This window comes from Cinclus cinclus, chromosome 2 (assembly GCF_963662255.1).
Source record: "Cinclus cinclus chromosome 2, bCinCin1.1, whole genome shotgun sequence".
Taxonomy (NCBI): domain Eukaryota; kingdom Metazoa; phylum Chordata; class Aves; order Passeriformes; family Cinclidae; genus Cinclus; species Cinclus cinclus.
In genome coordinates this window covers 102,087,463-102,110,395 of record NC_085047.1, presented here as the reverse complement: position 1 = coordinate 102,110,395, position 22,933 = coordinate 102,087,463, and positions in this window count along the sequence as shown.

The following is a 22,933-nucleotide window of genomic DNA, read 5'->3' as shown; positions in this document are numbered from 1 at the left end:
TTCACAGCCTTCAGCTCTGATTCCATTAAGCTGTGCTTCTGCTGCAAGAAATACTTACAATAGAGGGATAGTTAAAAGCATTACCAGATAATTGGAGAAAATTATGTTGTTTATTTTGCAAAAGGACTACTTGATTATTATACTGTTTCACTAAAAGAATCATTACAAATAAGTGCCAAAGAAAATACTGACCACTTTTTTTATCTTAAAATTGTATAAGCAACAGCATATGAACAGTGGGGAATAAAAGAATAAAGGTGCCACCCTGATCAGAGCCAAGCAACAAAGGTGAAAACCACTTAGCAACTTCAAAAACAACCCAGAATGTTCACAGTTTATACCAAGAAGCATAAGTATGCTACAGATTACTGTTTTCTCAAGGTTTACTCCAGTTTGTATTTCTCCATCTTGTTTCACAATTCTCTTAAAGGAAAACATGCAAAACAAGGCAATTAAATAAGCTCATTCATGGAAAGAATATTTCCAAGTCATGCTCAGCACAGCTCCTTATAAAGCACAGATTTTTATTTTTTTTCCACTCTTTACAAATTTAATATATTTTATTTACTCCATTTAATAACTTTGAACAATTGGTCAGTCATTTATACCATGGTAGACAATGCTGTATTATCCTTTATTATTCCTTGAAGGCACAGGGGCAGTGTATTCCAACAATTCCAGTAGACTTTTAAACAAAAAACTCAGACTACTAGTTTGGAAACATGGACTCTCAAAAGTGCTGATATCAAATACACAGATTTCATCACAGAACAAATGCAGATAAATAACTCTTAATTACCCAACACTAACTAAATCGGTTTCTCACTTCCAAAGGACCAATTCACATTTCCATGTAATTCTTCTGATGGGAAAGAGAAGGGTCATAAGGATGTATGTTTAACAGTGTTTATAGAGTTTAATTCAGGTATGCTGGGTTCACAGTATTTTAGGAGCATAGTAATGAACCAAAGAAAGCTTTAGTCAAAGGCTGCACCCCAGAATTTACTCACCTGGAATTTAGTTGGGTTGCTACCTTGACTTATATTCCACCAATTTTTAGCACTCCAGTCACAGCTGCACCATAAATACCTAGCATTGGCACATGCACAGTTTTCTGCCCCCCCCCACAACTGACATCTTAACTAGAAATCAATTTGGAAACTTATTTTATATGTTTCTCCTTCAGAAGCATTACATTTCTCTTAGGTACTGCAGTGCACTTGATCAACCCCTGCTTTCATATTTTTCTTTTTTTATTTTTTTTTTAAGATTAGTTTGAGCTGTTTCTCCTCTTCTTTTGGTTTTGCTTCCAATTAAATGGCAGTATTGTTTTCCTCAGATGGAATTACTAGAAAGCATCTTAGTTAAAGTGATAAACACAACATCCCTTACTTTGTTCTCTGTTGTTAGGGAACAATATTTAGAAAAGAATGTCTAGTTGTCTTCATTGAATCAGAGAAAATGCAAAAAGACTTATCAAATTGAAGTATTTCAGTATGTACATATTCCAGATGACTTTCTTGAACACTATTTAAAAACACTTCATGTTCCAGTATTTTGGACAATTTCCCTTCAGCTCATGTATTTTGAAAGGATATTTAAAAAACAACAACCACCACCGAGCAAACAAACAAAAACAATCAGGAGAAAGTAAGCTTTTAGCATGGTTATTTGTTACTCAACTATTCCATTAAGGCATTCTGTAATTTAAAATAATCTGATTTTTTGAAACAAACAATTTAATAGCTTGATTTCTAATAAAACTGTAGAGCATTAATGGTGCTCTTTGTACTCATAAAGTCAATATTAAAGCACATATCACAGGAAATTATCTAGTTTACAGATACTTAGGTTCCCAGCACCATTTACTGTTCTACCAGTAGCCCTACAGAACCTAAATGTGAGCACACACTACATTGCAGCAACATCCTTGTGCTTTTGCTTGCAACAAAAGCAGGATTATCAAATGTTGAAAACTATCTCAGCTTTCATTATTTTCCTTCCAGATTCAAACTTCAGGTTAAAGCATACTATGATGGCACTTCTGCTGTGGTACCATGCCAAAAATCTGTTCCATGTAACTACCAGGCATTTGCAGACATTAAGCAATTCACATCACGTTCAAAATTATTTCTGATTTAGAGCAGAGAACTTCACCACCACAACCAGCCATATGTAATTTAATCTGTCCTGCAGTTCCTCAATAAAATGGCAAAGTCTATTAGAGAAGGAAAAGGAAGCTAGGAAAAAAAATTACCATCCATTACACAAATATAATTGATCCTAAAGGTCCATTTTAATCTTTATTTGTCATTGCACCTCAAGTAAGATCCAATTATTTCAGCTTCACAAATGGACTGACTTTTCATCCCAAGAGATATGAATGAGCCACGAAATGATTTTAAAAATGTAAATTAACATTACACAAATATATATGTTACATATGGAGCTGTCAAATCCCACACTTCAAACATCAAACTGAATCTGCAGCTCCCCAGTTTAAATCTTTAGCATAATATATCCTCTCAAATGTTAGCAACATAGCACAAGGACTGCTATCCACAGTATAATGCCATACTTGGGCAGTGTGGCATGGTACTGTGGAATAATGTTCACCTGGTGCTCCACCTCAAGCAGAAACACCCCAGGCCAGTGGGAGCTTTATCCACAGGGGCAACTTCTCACCACAGTCTTGCACCAGACCCTTCTGGACCACATGGCCCAGAATGATGCACACAGTCCTCCAGATCACCCAACACATGGCTCTCTCAGTGTCAGGGCTCCACAGCACATGAAAAATCTGTAAATATGCTTAACAGAATGGTCTAATTTTCATCCCTGCTTCCATTTCACTACTGCAATCCAGTTTCCACTATTTCATTCTCAGCATTGTATGCAAAACCAGCTTTAAGGGTAGGAAATATAAATATATATGTAGCTATATATTACAACAGGTAATATTCACAGCAGGTGAAGTGCAAGTGGTCAGGTCATTCATTTATACAACAACTTCCAGAAGCACAAATGAAGCTGGGGGTGTCCCACCGTACAGCCCTTACCTTTGAGATTCAACAGTGTAAAAAAACATTCTTATTTTGATGCATTACATTCATGCATGCATTATATTACTTTCATGCCCTACACCATCAACCTTGTATATTCAATACTGAAAGTTACTCTGCAAATCTGGGGATCTGAATGGTTTTGGGATTGCTAGAAGTACATGGGACTTGGGAATTTGGCAGTTTGGCAGGAATTGATATGTTGTAACTATTTCTGCACCTCAAAAGTTACAAAGAGATAAAAAACATCATAATATCAGAAAGTAAGCAAGAAAAAATCCAAAATACTTTGATAGTCTCAAAGTAAAAGTTACAACTGTTACTAATAAGTTATTTTGCAATCTGAGCTATTAAAAAGGTGTAAGAACTAGGGGTTTTTTTAAAATACCCACTGATTTTGAAGTGGGAAAGCAAATTTCCTAGTGTAAAATGTTCATTTATTTTTTTCAGTAAGTGAACAAACTCTTCTCACTAGCACTGAAGCTTTATGTAGACTAATTCTTTAAGGACAGCATACCTCCTCTTGGTTAATTTCTTTGAAGAGCAGCAAGATAACAAGCTTGATCTGCCTTCCATTCTCAGTGAAATAGCCAACAATAGCTCAAACGTTATTTTAAGTGACTATAACTGGAACAGTCAAACAAAAGGTCACCCATTTTACTGGTATGGAAAAATACAGGATAGGCCTCCAAGCCTCCCAGGGCTGTTCACTAGTTTGTATGATCAAAGGCGAGCAGACTCTGACCTTAATACAAGTATCTTCCTATCTCCCCTCATCCATACGTATTATTTACAATTCAATTTTAGTCACTGTATTTCACAGTGATTTATATAAACAAAAGTGACTTATCTCAGAAGGGAAAAAAACCCAAACAACTCCAAGCATCCAAACTTACTGTTTAAACAATCTTAAGTTTCAAATACATTAATTACAAATATACATGGATTTTTTTCTGTGAGTTACATCACATAATATTATTGAGTCAGCAGAAGCAATGAAAAACAACTAGGCTAATAAATGGAATGCCAGGCCTTTTTTTTTCTCAGATATGCTGTTCACTCACAGAGCTTTAGGCAACTAAAACGTCAATATGTATGGAATTTACTGAAACAGATTTAATGATCTCCAAATGACAGGAATAGCTATTTGCTTGGGAAAAGCAGAGTCATGGTTCACCTTCTGAAAATACTGTTTTGTTACTATTATTGTGGGCATCCCATACTGTCACCTTCGTACTGAAATCTGTTTTTATTTATACGAGTAGTAAAGTTTTTAAAGAGAGTCAAGCAACACATTTGTTGTGCTGAAGCTGCAGATTTCTTTAAATCCTAAGATGAGAAAACATTTGAGCCCTCCAATTTTTTTTGAGAAATATTTCAATTCTTTCAACTCGATCTGATGTGCTACAGCACCTCTTTTCTCTCTAATCCTCCTCTGTTTCTATATATGAGGTTCTGTGTTTGAAGTTCCTCCTGGCTGGCTGACAGCCTCCTTCCTTCATCAAGTTCATATTTCTGTCACTGACTTTATAGGATATGCACAACCTGTTACCCACGTACATCAGATGATGTTTTCTATGCCACCTATTCCTTCTTGCTCTTGATGATGGATCTAAGCTGAGCAGCTCTTTCCCTAACTCCCTTAAAGACCAGAAATTCTTTAAAAACACAAGTTAGACCATCAAACAGGTCTCACACAGTAACTCTGGGTCCCATGACCATCCATGAGAACACCTTTGCTTCCTACCTAGAATAACACCCCCAAATTATCACCCCTGTGACTTCCCTCCCATGGTGCACATGCAGTAACCTACTGCAGCAGCATCATGACTCTCCCACATTCCATCTGACCTTCCCTATCCATGCTGGCCTGGCAAAAGGCAGCAAATGCCATGGTGGTTATTACTACAGACCAGCCACAGTCACACAGACTGGGGTTCCCTGTTTCTTGCCCAATCTCTTCTCTAACCATCTGCCTGTTTCTGTCAGACCTGTACATGCATGCAACAGGGCTGGAGAGCACAGGCCCCTCTGCCAAAGTCGACTAGGAATTGGGCAAGCAGTTCAGAAGTTACTGGCAGGGTGGGAGGACAGGCTAATGGACAGATGGATGGACAGATGGAACAGTTGCATAAGCAACCTTCCCTCAAACTAAAATAAAACTTTGAAGTCCCACCTGTTCCACAAAGCATTTCATCAGCACTAGCCACTCCCCACTTCAAGGTTTTCTGTTTTCTACTAGGCTGTACTGCATAAAGTAGTAGCTTTAGCCTGCAGACTTAGTGGATCAACACATTACTGACTGTACATCACGATGTGCAGCCACTGCACTCCATAAATAACTGCCTTCAAACACAAGCTGTACCAAACAAGATTTCACAGTTAAGGAGGAAAAGAATGGTTGCATAAAAACATTATAATGGCATGTCATTTGAAACATCCTTTGAAATAATAGTGCCAGCAAGGAAAGGAGAAAGAAAGCACGGGCTTTTGGGGTGGGATTTTTTTCCAGGTTGTTAATTTTTTTTCTTTTTTTTTTCTTTTGGGGGGGATCTGTTTTGTTTTTCAAGAAATACAAAAAGAAGTAGAGAAGTAAAAATAAAGACTACTACCAATTAAAGGATCTGCAAAGGCGTCTTGCATCTCAACAGCCTAAGATTGTGTGAAGGGATTGAGAAGAAGCTGTGCTAGATGAACAGATGGATCAGGAAAGTGTGAAGAGGTCCATAAGGTAGACTCAAGTTTTTAAAGCATGAAACTTATGAAGCCAGCACAGATTCATTGTAGGTGTTTTCATAAAAGGATTAGTTAAGGTGAAGGGAATTGGGGGTTTCTTTGGTTTTTTTGAAAAACTTATAGATGTAGGTACCTAACAGCATACATACTGTGTGTACATGTCTGGAGTGGTGGATTTGGGAATACTCCACCCTTGTTGAACATGCAAGGCAAGGAAAAAAGGAAGCATTTTTGCAAAGGTTAAGCAAACAACTGGATGGCAACATTGTGAATGTGGCAGATCAAGAGTAGAATCAAAAAAAGAGGCAGATCAGAGCCAAGAGAAAAGGCGGGGGGATAAGCCTGATTGCACCAAAGACATCTGCTTCATTTTACTTAGAATTCTCTTTTTAAGTGCTCAAAAGTAAAAAATGCAACAGTGTCATTAAAAGCAGCTGAGCAGGCAAGTGTGTGTTCCCTGGAAAAAGAAGAATAATTTAATTTTACACAACTTCTTCCTACTGACATTTTAGGAATAAAAATACTTTTAGGAAAATACTGCTTTAGAGCAGAAGATCTACCTAGAAAACCTCCTGAGGGCCCTTTTCCACCAGTGATGTTAATTATCACTTCAAAATACCCTATGCAATCCTAGTAAAAACAACAGTAGAAAAGTTGGAGAGGGAGTATTCTATATTTATTAATAGATTCAGACTCATTTCAGTAAACACCCATCTTGCAATAAAAAGGTTATGATTAAAAGTAGTGTATGCTCTGAGGTCCACAACTGAAAATTAGTAACAGCTACTGTCATTGCTATGACAATTGTCTAGTTTTTGACTTACAAACAACTTTAACTTTTGGATGAATAATGCAATATATAAATAGCCCAGCCCATAAGCACAATAAGCCATTTTTCATCTCAAATGGTACGTAACATTAAAAGCAAACTTGTCTTAATGAACTATAAACCTTTGCCCATCTCCTGTCCATCATGATTACATTTATATTTACACAACATAGAAAATACTGAAGAGCTTCCAGCAGGCCTACCAACTACTTTGAACACCAATATGAAATATCAATTAAGATGTGTTACAAACTGTTACATATACTACAAAAGCTGCTATACGTTTTGACAACTTAAAGATTTCTTCACCACGGAAAAGGATCACAATGTCAGACGGGCCTTAATCCTGCATACACTTCTGTATAAGCAATGCAACTGAAGTTAAACACATCCTGAACTCACCATGTGCACAAATATTTGTAGAGAGGGTTTAAGTGACTCCAGGGAATAAACAAAATGCTGCCAAGTGTTCAAAATAAAAAAAACAGAAAGAGAAACTTTTCCTGCAATTTGTTTTTAGCTACTGGAAAGTTTTATTGAACACAGCAGGTTAACAGAAATTCAGAACAACTGCAAGAAGAGTTTTAGGAGCAGCTGACTACAATGTGCCCCCACCTTCCGTGCACCTCAGTTTTGCTATTAGTATTTCAGGTAAGAAACAGCCAAAAATACAGCCAACAAAACCAAACAAAAACAAACACAAAACCAACCAACCCCAGAAACAAAACAAACAAAAAAACCCACTCTCACCAGCTCAAAGAGCAGCATATACCACCAAGCATCATGAGCCCCCAACACTCAGGGCACACCGGACCTTCTGCTCTACACCAGCACAGTGCTGATATATGCTATGGCAAACATGGAGAGCTTTTGAGATGTGAATTACATGAAAAATAAAATTAAAAAAACTCCAAAACACATAAATATGGCCTTCTTAAGATTAGAAAATATGGCAGCAAGTATAAAGATTATAAACACAACTTTACTATTCTATCAAGTTTAATTCAAAAGTTTCTGTGCTTTAAAGATAAATATATAGAAGTACAAAGTCCCACTTGCTCGTACAAAGCTTAAAAAGCTGTCAGTTATTTTGCAGCCATGAAATCAGATTGGTTTAACAAGTTAAAATATCACCCAGAATATCACATGCAGGCCAAAGAGAAGGATCTAGCCTCTCAAAGTCAAGAAGTGATGAGACTGAAAACCCGCAGTGATGTACATTCACTTACTTTGCATAAAAAGTGGAACTTTACAGCTGAGGAGCTGCTCACCTCATAAGCACTAGCTCAAAGTAAACTAAACACAGTAAACACTAAAATGAAAAACTCCAGGTGTTTTTACACCAGAAAGCAATCCCAGAGAACCATGAACTGAGTAAGTACTTTAAAGAAATCCATTTCAGGATCCCAACTTCTATGAATTTGATTATGAAGTCAGCCAAAAAATACTTCTACACAGAAATTATAATGAGTGCAAACTGTTTTTCCAAACTCACTAAGAAATGTATAGTTCCTACAATACAAGACTTTTGAACGCTGACACCTAATTACGAAGAGGAGAAAAGAATGAAAAAAGTTTTGATTTCAAATTTGAGCTCCAAGAAATATTCTTTTTCATACTTAATATTTGAATAAATATTTTATTCTACTGAACCTTGCAGCCACATCCTCTCCTTCCTTCTGAACACAGCAGTGTGTTACCATGAACATCTGTACTACTAAGGTGATCTGTAAGAACACATTAACAGAGACAGTGATACAGTTTACCAACATAATGGAGCTCTATGTGGCTGCCATGATGAAGATTCAGTTAAAAATTGATTCACATTTTGGGGTTTTTCTCCCTTCCCCCCCTTTTTTTTTAAATAATATTGCCAGGCAAGTATTTCTTGTAAACACCAACTACATCACCATGTTATATTATTTTCTCCAAGTAAGTGTCAGTGTTAAATTAAGTTATGCTATTATTATAAATTAATAACTGAAGGATTAAATTTCAAGACACTACTACTAGGCAATTCCACCAATAAAAGGCTGTATTAGGAATTCAAATTTAAAGCCAAGCTGGAATACACAAACATCTCTGCTGAAGTAACATTAGAAAAATAAATTTAATTACACAAAAGCTAGAATTAAAAGCTTCTGGGGAATCTAACAGTTCAGTTTTATAGAAAGTCATCATATAATAACTATAAGTAATGCATATGCATTTTCCTCATTTTAAAACACAGCAATAGATTATTTTTACTACACATCAGCTAAACCTAACTTACATCTCAAATGTCACACTACTGAGAAAAGGAACACAACTAACTTGAGAGCCCATACATTCATTTCTGAAAGTTACTTTGCCCAAAGATAACATGCATGGAATTTCTCTGAAAACTAACCTATTTCCAATGAACATCTCGCAGCTGCTGCAAAGAAGGGAGAAAAAAAATATATGCAATATTTCTACAGCAACACAGTTTAAGATATTTGGCACCTTTTACATCTCTTTTGTTCTTTCATTGTGACTTAGTCAAGATATTAACACAACTATTTCTGCCATGCTAAAATATCTTCATTAACAGTGACAAAGAAATATATTATCATGCTCCAAATTTTAAAAATATTGTTAAAAGCTGTATACATTAATACTGTGAACATTCAGAACTGTAACATTTTTCCTTCATACACATTTAATAATATGAAACAGCACAGACTCAGCAACAGGGCTGATCTTGTTACAGTGTTTTCCTCAATTTACGTATTGTTATAATGGCTGTTTTAATTTATATTATAAAATTAATGTGATGCAGAAAGCTGGTATAACCATTCACAAACAAATCTTAATCTAGACACTAAAGTATCAGTTAAAATATAGAATTTGGAAGCAGGACATTAATTTTATTATTTATTATATTACAAATACTCATCATTCTCATGTTAGAAATAACATCAGAATGATGATGTTCTGAATTAAAAATCAAGATAATAATGCAGTTTATAGGTTTAACTCATGGACAATACTAAAATTCTTTAAAATTCTCAAATAGAAATTATGACAAATATAGGGCACTCTTGTTCCTTTCACATGATGAGCACATAGCTCACAATGACTTCATTTATGCTCCATCTCAACACACATCCAGGGTAGTTCTCTCTCGTTACTGTTTCATGAGCTATGTTCATAGTTCGTACACAATAAGCATATAACCAAAACAAGATTTTATGAATATGAACTCATATCCTAGTCAGAACTTAAATAGCACCTAGGAAAAACTATTGGTTGGATCTTTTCTGCCCAGATTTCTACTGCTGTTTATACATTTGAGAGTGAAAGCGAGTGCTTACGTGTGAACAGTTTTCAAGAGTTTCCATATATAGTCAGGATTATAAATAGTTATTTTTATAGCAGCACTGAACTGATTTTTCAATATATATAGAGAGGGTGTTTTCTGCTTACAGAAATTATTCTGTTATTCTGCCTTGTACTTCCAGTCTCAGCTCTCCTCCCACTCTCACATGGTCTTGCTCCATACAAAAACAGAAGTATCCACTGCAAGTGTCAGGCCACCCTGCGACTACAGTTCATAGAATACCAGGTTGGAAGGGACCTCGAGGATCATTTAGCCCAACCTTTCCTGGAAAAAGCAAAATCTAGACAAGACAGCCCAGGACCCTCTCCAGCTGTGTCTTACAAGTATCCAGTGTTGGGGAATCCAACTGTTTCCCGGGAAGATTATTTATTCCTTCAGCTGATTGCTCCCATTGTGAAAAATTTTCCTCTCATGTCCCATTGGAATAACCCCAGGAATGACTGGTACCCATCACCATCTTTTCCATGGGACTCCTTGCAAAAGGGATTCCCCATCTTCTTTGTAGCCACCCTTTAAATACTGGAATGTTAATTTAGATCAGTGCTCCAATAACAGTTTCTACCAAACTAACCCAAATCTCTGTTTTATAAAGAGGCTCTATACTGATCATACAGTTTTTTACATTTCCCTGGAGCTGCTTCACTGGTACAGAAGGCTTATGAAATGTATAATCTCAACAGTTTTGTTAGGAACATACAGCTAGAGTATGCATTTCAGTACTAAAATCTCCAAGTCTATCCTTTTCCCCATTATTATTCAACTAAACTGATAAGATCTATGAGAACATTAAAAAGGATCTGGAATTTCTTTGTTTCAACACCAAGTTTTGAAAACTAAGCCAGGGCACATCAGCTACAACATTAACAGGCTTATTGTAATTTTCATTTAAAAGTCAGATGAAAGGTATTGAAACAATACCCAGTTTCAGCTTCCATAAAATTCCAATCTAAAATGTTAAAAAAAAAAACTTTAACATAAACTAACCATGGATTATATATCAGATTCACTAAAACTATCCACATTTGGTTAAACTTTAAAAACAAGTGTAATGCAAATATTTTTTACGTGTGTATTTTCAAAGATAATTGCGTTCAATGGCAGGTCCAACACCAATTGAAATCAATTCTAAAAGATCTAAAACATGGTACAGCATTTCCTCCTTGCAACACTTCTACAGCTTTAGATTTTTCCATGCTCCTATAAAATATGGTCTTTCCCCAGCTGGAATGTGGCATCCAGCTCTCCTGCATGCTAGAAAAATCTAAGGAGCTAAATCAAGGCAACCAAGATTTTGACAATTTTGATGTAATTACCTAAATACTACAGTTTTAGGTAAATACTGAAAAACAAGGCCATACTACTGAGAGTTATTCAATGCAGAGGCTTCTTGAGGCAAGAGATCTCTCCTTGAAGAGCATCTTGCCAGAAGTACAAAGGGGGAGATTTTCCTTCCTATTGCCAAATGAGTAAAATGAGAGAAATTTTGAACACCCACACAACCAGAGGTAGTATTCAAGCCTGTACAATAGAAAAGGCCAATACCTTTCTTATTCAATTCACATATTAAAAATGACTTTGTACTTCTACTACATACAAATATATTTTTTAAAAAGCTTGCGCTTTTTTTCCCATCAACTGCAGATCTTTTTGCTGTTAAAAACACACACACTAAGACAAGAACAATCTTAATGATCACGCTGTTTCAAGTAAACCCAAAAGACTATCTGAAATGCTAAATTCTGACATACACCGTATCTGGGAAATAAATAGTTAAGCGTAGACATAGATAGTAAAATAAAGTGGGACTTGTAGATTGTACTAGCCAAGGAGCCAGTATCAGCTAGCCACATACAACTTGACCACACATTACACTGGGAGCTGGTGGTGCTCAACAACTCTCTGAAAAACAGCAGAGGCATGAGGAAAACAAAAGAAACTAAGAGGACAATTTTAAACTTCTCTCCTGCAGTACTGCAGAGCCACTTGTGATCTGCGTTTATCCGTGTGCCAATGGATTTTCCCTGCCCTCCTCCGTTGTACATTCTCTTACAGTCCATTTGAGACCTTGCAAAGCTTTACTAGATAAACATGTATTTGTGATACACGATTCTCCCAGATGTGACCGTGACTAATGTATTACCATCCTGACAAAGCCTACTGAGTACAAGCCAGGCAATAGCTTCCCTCGCCCGAGGCACAGCACCCAGGAATATGCAGGATCATTACTAATTTCACTATGGCTGTGGCTGCCTCCGACAGCTACCTGCCGCAGCCATGGTCGGCACCGCACGATGCAGACAGGAGGAGCATCTCTACGAGCAAGGCTGGAGTAGTTCAGCAACAGCGTGGAGAGCCCTCACTTTCTATCAAGAGAACAGAACAGGAGCTCAGCTTCTGGCTCCTCCAGCCCTAGAAGAGGCATTGCTGCAGACACAGAAACCCTGCTTGAAAAAAATCCTTCTGCCTTCCATATGCTCCAAGGACAGCAACCGAGGTTTCCCTGCTCACCCACCAATATAAAAGATGAAAGCTGAGAGCAGAAGCAAGGAATAGCCCGGCAACGGGAATCCCGGCATCCCTCATCTTCCTAGCGGCTCGAGGTGAGGAACAGCCTTCTCTCCTGGGTGTTGTCCCCTCTGATGCTCTCCATCACCACCTGCCTACCTTGGAACAACTAGTACGTTTTCTCACTACTGGCACCGACAATGCACAAGCCCAGCCACAGGACGACTAATTAAAAAAAAAAAAAATTAAAAAAAATAAAAGAGAGAAAACCAAATCCACCCAACAGAGAAACACTGCCTCCTCCAAATCATAATAATCTAAGGAGCATCTTTTTCTGATAAAGCCCTAAGCCCTTCCAGTGCGATGGAAGAAGGTACTAGGGAGGAAGAGGAGAGAGCTCGTGCAAGACGCGGGCGGAATCCCACGGGCGGAATCCCACGGGCGGCCGCTCCCCCCACCCCAGGGCACCACCGGCGGCACCGAGGGCGGGCCGCGCCCGCCGGCTCTGCCCCTTCCCGAGCGGGGCGGCCGCGGACCCCGCGCCCCGCCAGAGCCCGCCGAGAGCCACAGCCTCACCCCCGGGCCCTTCCCGGCCCCTCGGGAGCACCGGGGCTGGGAGCGGAGCCGGGCGCAGACACCGACCGGCCCCGGCGGGGTGGGAGAAGGGCGGCAGGCGGCCGCCAGCGGCGGCGGGGGAACCGCGGCTGGCCGGGGAGGAGTGGGGACGGACACGGAGCCGAAGGAAGGGGGCGAGGCGCGGGGCTGCCTCGTCGCAGCAGCGGCAAGAACCCGGCAGCCGGGCGGTGACAGGTGAGGGCGGCGGAGGGCACGGGGCGAGCTCCCGGCGCTGACTCCCCTACCTGCGCTCCGGCGCTGCCGCTGCTCTCGGTGCGCCCGCTGCCGCTTCCCCGCCCGCCGCCGCCGCCGCCCCCTCGCTGCGCTCCCCCGCCCGCCGCGCTCAGCCGACCCCGCTGACCGCAGGGCCCACCCCCGGCCCGCACTGACGTCTCTGCTTACCAATAGCAGAGGAGCGAGGGGGCTCCAGGCCACGCCTATACCCGCCTCAGCCAATGGCAGCTCGCCAAGGACCCGTCTCCCCGCCCCTGGCCCCGCCCCCCGCGGCACCGCCCCGGCCGAGGCCGGTTCGGTTGAGGCGCAGCTGCCGCGCAGCGGGCGCGGGAGGTGGCGCGGCCGCGGGGACAGAGCCGGGCGGTCCCGGGGACAGGTCCGGTCATGGGGGACAGGGGGACACCTCCGCAGGTGGAGGGGAGGCCCCGGCAGCAGGGCATGGCTGGTGGGGGATGTGTCCCTCCCAGGCGGGGAGGGGTTAGGGGGCTTTTCGTGCGGGGGATTCCGCGGAACGGATGGGCTTCCTTTTTTATTTTTTTTTTTAATTTTTCTTTTCTTTTTTTGGCATGGAAACTGGTCTCCGCCTCCGGCACGCAGAGCCGTTTGTCACCCGGGTGCGGGGCGGGGAGGCGCGAGAAGCGCCGCAGGAGCTGCTGCTGCTGCTTTTGCTGGATGGGTGGAGAGAAGGAGAGCGACTGGAGAGAAGGGGAGCGGGGATGTTAAAAATCAGTTTCTCCTTTTTTTTTTTCTTTTTTTTTTTTCCCTACACCATTTCCTGTCATGGTGAAAATGCCTCCAGCCCTTAAGCATTTCTCCATAATTTTTTACAAAATTCTAATCTAGGCTTTCAGAAATCTGTTGCTGGTGCCTGTAAGGCTTTCACCTTTAGCTTTTTTCACTCATAATAACAGTTTTAAACTAAAAGCCACTTTCCAGCAGACATCGAATATTAGATGCATCACGGTAAAATGTAGGTCTGCAAATTATGGATGCTTGAACTCGACTCCCATTTTCTTGGTATGCTTCAATGGTTATTTAGATTAGAAAAAGGTTATGGTGCCCAGTGGACATAACATGCCGCAGAATTCAACAATGGTTGGGTATTGCTACCAGAAGTATATTTCTTCTTTAAGGATATGTACCCTCGAAAAATCTGCACGGACAGATAGCAGAATTTAAGGCATTGCAGTGCATAAAAATCAGGCATCTCATTTTCATTTGTTGTTCCACACAGACTGCTTCATGAGCCTTGGGGCACTGAAGTGTTTTAGTTTGGATCAGGGATGCACTTTTGAAGTAAATGCTGTCATCATCTCTGCTAACAGTGCTGTAATTCAGAGTGTGTAGTGGTGTTGGAGTGCATGAAATAGATCCTTTTGTATAAAGCTAAACTAATGCATTCCAGCCACAAATGAGCACTGGGTGGAAGTCAAACTGAACTAGTCAAACACCAGGAATCCCTGGGGTGAGTACAGCTGGAAGATCAGGCCCTCAGCACCAACAGTTGAACTCCACAAGTCTGTTAGACCTTGGTGCTTGCCAGTGGAGTTGAAGATTTGGAGCTTTGTAGTTCAGAAGGAAGGTCCCAGGGGGTTTCTAGTGTAACATCTGAAAGACCTGATTCCTGGTTCACAGCTGGCAGTCAACTGATACTTAAAAACTTTGATGCTCAAAAGTCTGCCAGAACTCTGAGTTCGTGTATGGATCATCCCATATCCTTGTGTCAGGAGTTACATCACATCGTCCACAGCTGTAAGGATAACTTGAATTGAAGTAAAAGATGTGCTACCACTGCTGCTGTTTCAGATACTGTCAGTGGCTTTTGTGGTCCTTATTAATCTCCCTACACCTGCAACAGACTCCAGGATAGAAGGCAGTGGTGCTGCAAGTCTGAAATTAAGATAAATGACTAGGTAGTAGTTTAATGATTAAAAATAATTGAATGAACTTCCAGTAACGTATGTTAGCAATGAAAACTTTTTTTTTTCTATCAGTGTATCTTGTCATTTTAATGTGAGGCCATATTGTAAGAAATGTAGCACACAGAATTTTTGTAAGAAAGCATGTAGAGAACCACTGTGGTAGCAAAATCAGAGCAGAGAGATTTTTTTCTTACAACATACCAAAGATAATTTTCTTTTTCTTACAGTGCTTCTCACAGGCAACCAGTTTCATGCACTAATATTATGTAGTTACTCCTTCTACTGAGATGTGTCTGCTTTTGGAAGGTGTGCATGAGAGAAATATGTTATTTGATAGATAAGATAAAACACCTTCTTATAAACTTTAATCTTGAGGAGCTTGACTACAGACAGTCCATAATTTTACATGTCTGAAATCAAACATCATAGCTCACTTGTCTTCTAGTTTACTTCCATATTCATTATCATATTTTTTGCCTTCATCTTGTGGTTGTAACAGAAATGTTAGAATACAACAGATCTTTATTTACTGTCTCCAAAAGTTTAAGGCTAATTTAATTCAGTTATAAAGATGGAATTTTCTAATGTGAACCCTTCAAATCAGGCATGATGTGGGAGGCCAAACCCATTTTTACTGAGACTCACATATATTATGGAGATTTTGTTTTGGCAAGCTAGACTACATTCCACAAAGTCACTAAAACAAAATATAGGAAAAAATATGTTTTAGGTGAAGCAAGCATATATGACTGAATACAAATAAGCAGCAGGTCTCATTCATAACAAGATATATTTTTTTAGACAAACTTCCTGTTTAAAAACAAAGGGGAAACACTCAATTTTCCCAAGGGCCACCTAAGTGTTTTCTCCAGGAACCCCTCAAGGGACTGTGGAGTGATCAAGGCCTGAAACACCTGAAGGCAGCAGCCAGATTGTCTTGACTTCCCTTTTTGGTCCCACAGATGAGCTGGCTCAGTGTCAGGCTGGCCCTCCAGTGCAGATCAGAGCAGTCTGATCTGTTCTGCTGGAAATGGGGAGAAGTGCCAAGTCCTACACGTGTCCTGCTTCTCTGGAGCATCTGTGAGTCACCCCATCAGCCTGGTGCAAGGGCAGCTCCTGGTGTGATGGCCAACCAGTGTCATACAGCCTGAAAGGAGAGACCTGCTTACCCACTGCATCCGTAATTTCACTGACACTAAGAGCCAAGTAGGAATAAGTTTGATGTAAACATAAGTGGAAGTGAGATGCAAGAGGACATTGAGTAATGAGCATTAGTTTAGTGAGCTATTAATGTATATAAATGGGCCATGATACTATAATGGCATTAAGAAGAGCCTTCAAAAAAACAAAAATCAATGTGAGTTTTGCTTAACTGAGAAGTGCAGAAATTGGCACATGGATAGTAGCAGAATATTAATTTATTCTTTCTGGAAATGACATTTCATTACATACAGAAAAAAGAAAAACCATGAAATAGCCAATAGATATTATTTCCTAAGGTCTTAAGAGAAAACAGTTTAACTAAAGGGAGTGATGCAGTTTTACTGTTGTTCTCAACAAACTGGCTGTTGCTTTCCTGGGAGCCAAGCTCTCAGCTGAGCAATCAGTTTTTAAAATAATTTTAAGGTGAATTTCCTATACAGTGTTGCACTTTTAATTCATGCAATAGTCACAATTCTCAGGTGGCAAAGTCTGCATTGACATCCGTTTACAAAACCTTTCCTAAAATGCATCATTTAAAATGTGTGATTTGCAATTATTCTTCTTGATCATTTAATTTTGAAGATTAGGCTCATGATCAAAGAGCTATGGCTTTATTCCTTCCTCTGCTATTGTTTCTATGCAAGGACTACAAACCAATTCTTTCTTCCTTCATTTGGTGGGTGATGCAACCAAAATGGCAAGTGGTTCACTCCACAAGATTTTCCTGGTATGGGTGGTGTGTGTGTGAGTCAGTAGGGATGAGGGTTTTCTCCACATCCCCGTGACAGAAATACAAGCAGCTCTGCCCAGCACATCTAAGCCAGATGAGGTCCTTCCAAGGGCAGGGAAGTAACAGAAGAAGTAGTACTTGGTCTTTAAGAAATAGTCTAACTCTTCTTTAACAAGACTTGTTTAGGCTATGAAAAGTACCCGTGATTTAGAACTTACCTACTCTCTGTCTCTTAGTTTAAAAATAGGCTTTCTGTGCTGCTTAACCACCTGCTGTATTCTCCCCCTATGCATTAGCACTGCCCTTTCTGCTGGCTTCCTAAACATACGTGGGTAGATTGCAAGATACACATTCTGCTTTTACAGAGGCAGGACTCAGCCTAATTATAACCTGCAAGATCAGAATGTGACTGTTTTGACTTGCAGAAGCAAAGATGAATAACTGAGTTGTTGGCACTTAATCTTAGATATTCTGAACTCAGTCCACTTTTTACTTTAATTTATTGTACTTATGACAGTGCTAATACCTGGAGAACATGGCCTATGTGTGCAAGTGGTCATTTGCATTGTATTTTCCAGTGAGGTAAATTGACTTTAGCAAAGTAAAACCATTTGCTGTTCTTTTGTAAATCTAAAATCAGTGTATTTTTATTATTTCTCTATGACAAGAAAATAGTAGACAGAATAAAGTTAAAAATTATTTTTACCAGACTACAGTAATTTAGACAATGTGACATTGCAAGAGCTGTACATCTTTATTTCAATAATAATGACCAATAATGAGTTGTGGTTAATGGATTTCATTCATCCTAATATCTCTTACTGTGTATAATAGGCATGTTTAGTGTGCACACAGGTAGCTTTGCCCATGACATACTTCATCTTTGAGCATAATCATAGTTTTATATCAGGGTTTGGTTGGAACAAGAAGGGGGAAAGATGACATGATTGATTGCAGGGTGGCTTTCTGCTGCAGTAGTCTGAGTGTAAAACTCTTGAGGGCAATTCCTGGCTGTCTAGACCCTTCAATGCTGCAGTCCTCACCTTCATCTCAGAAAAATGTTTTTTACATATATCATTACAGACTTATACACCACTTTGTTTTCCACCTATTTGTCCCCCATGGAGCTCTGGTGTCCCTAGAAATGATGTCAAAATGAGTGTCCCTATGGTGTCCCTAGCAATGATAACAGATTAGATAGGATAGCTCACATATTTTTGTAATGATTATTTTCTTAAAATCAGTCCCATTTTCAGAACATTTGTAGCTTTACATAAACAGTTTCCCAAAGCATGTCCCTTTTGTTATATTTAAATGTTATACTTTCCTTCACTGCCTTACTTCTTCTTACTTCTTTCTCTCTTGATTGCATTTAACCTATGTAGTTACTATTATTTTCAATCATATCAGCAGTATCCCTCATTTGGGGGCTCTTTTGACCTAATTTTTAAGAGACAATGTTTCCATATAAAAGAAGAATCATCTTTCCTTCCATAAGAAATATAATTTGTTAATTGTCTTGCTAAGCCAAGCCTCATGGAGAGTCCATGCTTCTACATTGTGTCTGTATACACAATCCAAAATTTTCATGTAAGATTATTAAATACTGCACCTAGGTTGATGTGCCACTAAATGTAATCTCCAATTAAATAAAAAAATATAACTTTCCTTAAATGTTTTTTTAGTAAGGGCAAAGATGTGTATGTGGTTTTGAGCCTGACATACAAAAGGTTATGTTCTAAAATCTGAATTTAAATATAGCAGAGAAAGAGAGTGTTGCACAACAGTATCAATGCAGTTGAGATATTAGAGGTTTTATTTATTTATTGTAACGTATTATCATCCCATTTTTTCTTAAAAAGAGTCTTACTCTTGGACAGAATTCTTATTTTGATGGATCAGGTTTCATACAAACACAATAGAATCATCCTTGCTTCCCCCAACTCCTTCATCCCCCCTTATAATTCAAGAGTTAATAATGAGAGACCATCGGGAAAGGATGAAGTAGTTCACACACATGATAAACAAGTTGGCTAGATGTATCCAAATTTGTAGCATCATGGCAGAGGTAAACCTGAAACAGAGGTTTTTGAGGAAAATACTGAAGTGGCTTTCCTGATGTTTATGAGGAACTCACAAGAACACATAGGAGCACACAGGAAATAACATGGATGTGCATTCCTGAATTTTTAACAAGCAGATAATACCTGCTATCCTGGGTAGGGTGGATGTGAGAGCTTGGGAGATGATATAGTGGGGACAAACTGTAAATGGACTTGAAAATGAAGGCAGTGTATCCTAGTTCTCTAAAGATGGAGGGAACGAAGAGAGGGTTGTAGGAGAGGAGTATTTAGAACTTGCCATCTCCCATAGTGATGATGAATTATTAAGGTAGTTCATGGCAAGTGTAAGAAAACAGATGTTGCAGCAATAAATGTGTGGCATAATGAAAATTTTGATGAGTTTTAAGTATGCATATAAATGCAAAAAGCCTTCTAGTAGAAATGTTAGAAAAAAAAGTGTTGTTAGGATTTCAGCATAATTTGGCTATGAAAAAAAAAGATGGAGGTAGAAAGTGCATATAAGTGGCAGGCTAGACATGATTTGTCATGGTGACTGCAAAGGAGATGCAACTGAAAGTGCTGTTTTAAACACATCATTCTTGGGGTCATGTCTCTGGTGAACAAATCTGAGCCAATTTTTTTGAGGCTTTCCTTTGAATAAAAACTATCAGATCTGCAGTGAAGAAATGAATATTCAAAATAATAACTAAATCATCATAGGGTCACATTGTCATAAATGCTGGACGTGAGTCTTGAAAGAATGCCAAATGACATTAAGTGGTAATGGATAGATGCACAGAGAGAAAACAATAAAAAATAGAAAAATCATAGAAACTTAATGAGGACAAGTTTTCAGTGATGGATTATTACTTTTCAATTTTAGTTTAGTTCAAAACCCAGTAACAGTCAAATGTAAAAGCAGATTATGTTGTGTCTAATGGGAGAAACCTCGGTTACAGAGGTTCTGGAATGAAACTGGAGAAGGGGTAAATTTAATGAGCTTGGAGATGGGAATGAGGAGCAGAGCAGTTTGTAACTGGTGAGAAAAGGGGATCAGAAAAAGAATGTTTTTGGTGGGAGCATGAGAACTGAAGGAGGAGTGAACAGCAGTCTGCTCAGGATGGAAGAACTGAGTCAAACGGAGGAGTTGGAAAAGAGAAATTCTTAAAATGTGACATGGAAGAAGGAAAAGAGTTACAGAAAGGGAAGTGATGGAAAGCAGATGCTTCATGTAGAAGACATTGGTGAGATCCCAATGTGGAGAGTGAAGGAGATGCAGGAGCAGGGTAAAAGGGAAGATGATTCAGGGTAGCTTAGAATCCTACTTGAGATGTTCCCCAACTGGAAAATGGACAATTACTTAACTAGGAAACAGGAAGAAATATAGATGGATAAAAAAAGCTTGCAGTGGGGAAAAGGGGTGAAGTGAAGGAGGCAGGAAATTAACAACAGTCCTTGGGACAAAAAGAGAAAGGAGACAAGAAATGTGGGGAAAAGAGAAGGGACTCAAATACTGAGAATTACCGATCATCTGAAAATTGTCCAAAGATTGACTGGCCTGGCTTGAGGGAGAAGATGACCTCAAGTATGAGGGTACAAGGTGTATGATCATTGTTTAAAAGAGAGGAACACAGCATCAGATTCAAGAATGTGTTTGGTGAAAATCAGCACAAGGCTGTAAGCCTGGCTATAGGCTGAACTGAAGGAGGAATGAACACAGAAGGGAGACATGTGACTCTTCAGCCAAGGGCTCAGGTGAATTGGTAGACTTACATGGGGTACAGTGGAAATAAAACAGTGCCTTGAGCTGAAATCAAAAGACAAGGCTGAAGATGGAGAAAAGAAAGAAAAATATAGGAATTGGTGAGAAGGTTCATATTCAATGCTGCTAGCAATGGAGAATGAGTAAAAGGGATGTAGCCCAGGAGGAGTATGGACAAGGGAAAGAGCAAAATTCCAGTGTGACTGCCATAAAACGTATCTTGGGGATAGAAATGAATGAAAAAGAGAAACTTCTGAAAAAGGGAAGATAAAAAAGGGATCCAGGATTTGGTGAGGGTGAAAGGAACGACATATGAAAAAGCCATGGATGACAGGGTTTTTTTACAGAGACAAAGAGAGTGGGAGGAAAGAAGGGTGTAGGTGTGAAATTTGAAGCCGTACAACACGACAGGTAGAAACAGTAAGAAAGGAAAATTTTCAAACTTAGATGGTTAAAATAATGATCCTAAATTCTGTTTCGCCATCTTCATAGAAAGTTGCTTTAAAGTAGAGTCCCTCAAAATATTTTTCTTTTTTCTTTCCAGACATCATCTGTAAATAGTTACTCAGATGTGTGGGCTTTTCTCTGGAGAAAGCAGTGGGAAATGAACTATGGATTCCTACTCTGTCATCTTCAGTGTGTTCATAAGGTGGTGGTAGAAAGGCTGATAGAAACTATATTTAATAAAGTATCAGGTGATTAATTTAGCTGAGAGAAGGAAGAGATGTTAATAGTGCTGTTCCTAAACAAGTTTAGATATTTCACCACATTTGGCAGGTCTCTTTGGATGATGCCTGTACTAATGCCTAATACAGACTTCAGCCTGACTGCAACCTAAATGGCTGAGACCAAGTTTATTTCAGCAGTCTGCACTGGAGGGCTCTGCCGCTTGATAATAGTGTTGGTTTCTGTCTTAGGGACTCTCCTGTTTCTGCAGCTGCTTCTGCTTTGTTTGGAAGTGGATACCTTGTTTTTTCTGGTTTTTGTTTTGATTGTTTGTTTTGTTATGTTTTGTTTTGTTCCTGGACGTGGGCCTTGCTGTGCTTCCGTCACCTGGAGTTTGGGTTTCTGCAGAGCACAGTCCATAAGACCATGCCCAGAGATCAACAGGGAGCTTCCCCACGTGAGCACAGAACACCCACTGGCTGAGTGAGCTCCTCCTAATGTTCCTGGCAGGCAGCTTTGGCTCCTGTGAAATTCAAAGTGTGTGTTTTTACATGCAAAGCTTTGGGACGGGATCCATCTTGCTTGAATGCACTGCTCAGTAACTCGTGGTAACAGCTCAGCAGCTGGAGCTCTTTGGGTGAGGGGGTTCTGCTCTTACCTGTCCTGGGAAAGGTCTGCTGGTCTCTGCCTGGCATGCTCACCATGGTGCTTTCCACCAGCATTAGTAGTTCAGTCATAATGCCCACAAAACAGTTTCCAAGAGAAGCTTTCTCCTTCCTGTTTTTGTGAAGGGATTTGGTTGTTAGGCCTGGGGAGATGCAGCAGACTGTGGTTCTGATTTGTTTTCTAGGAATGACTAAGAGAGGAGGAGTTTATATGCTCTGACTAAATTCTGACGACTCTGTTAGCAACCACATTTCTTTAACTGTACATGAGCTTGCTGAAACTGTTTTTGGTCTTGCAAAACCCTCCTCAGTTTCTGATGTCGCTTCTCACATACATTATGTTATTTTCCATTTTTAGCTTCAAGCCTTCTGTGTTTGGCATACAGGATTTTTCAGAAATATTTTCAAATGGATTTTCTCAACTTAGTACATCTATTACTTTCATATATTTTAATTGTCAGCTAAAGTCTGAAGGGTTCTTGTTTTGAATAAAACCTTGATCCTGGTAAAAATCAACATTTTGTTTTACTATGTAAGTATCTTAAAAGTCAAATATATTAAATCATAAAAATTAAGAACT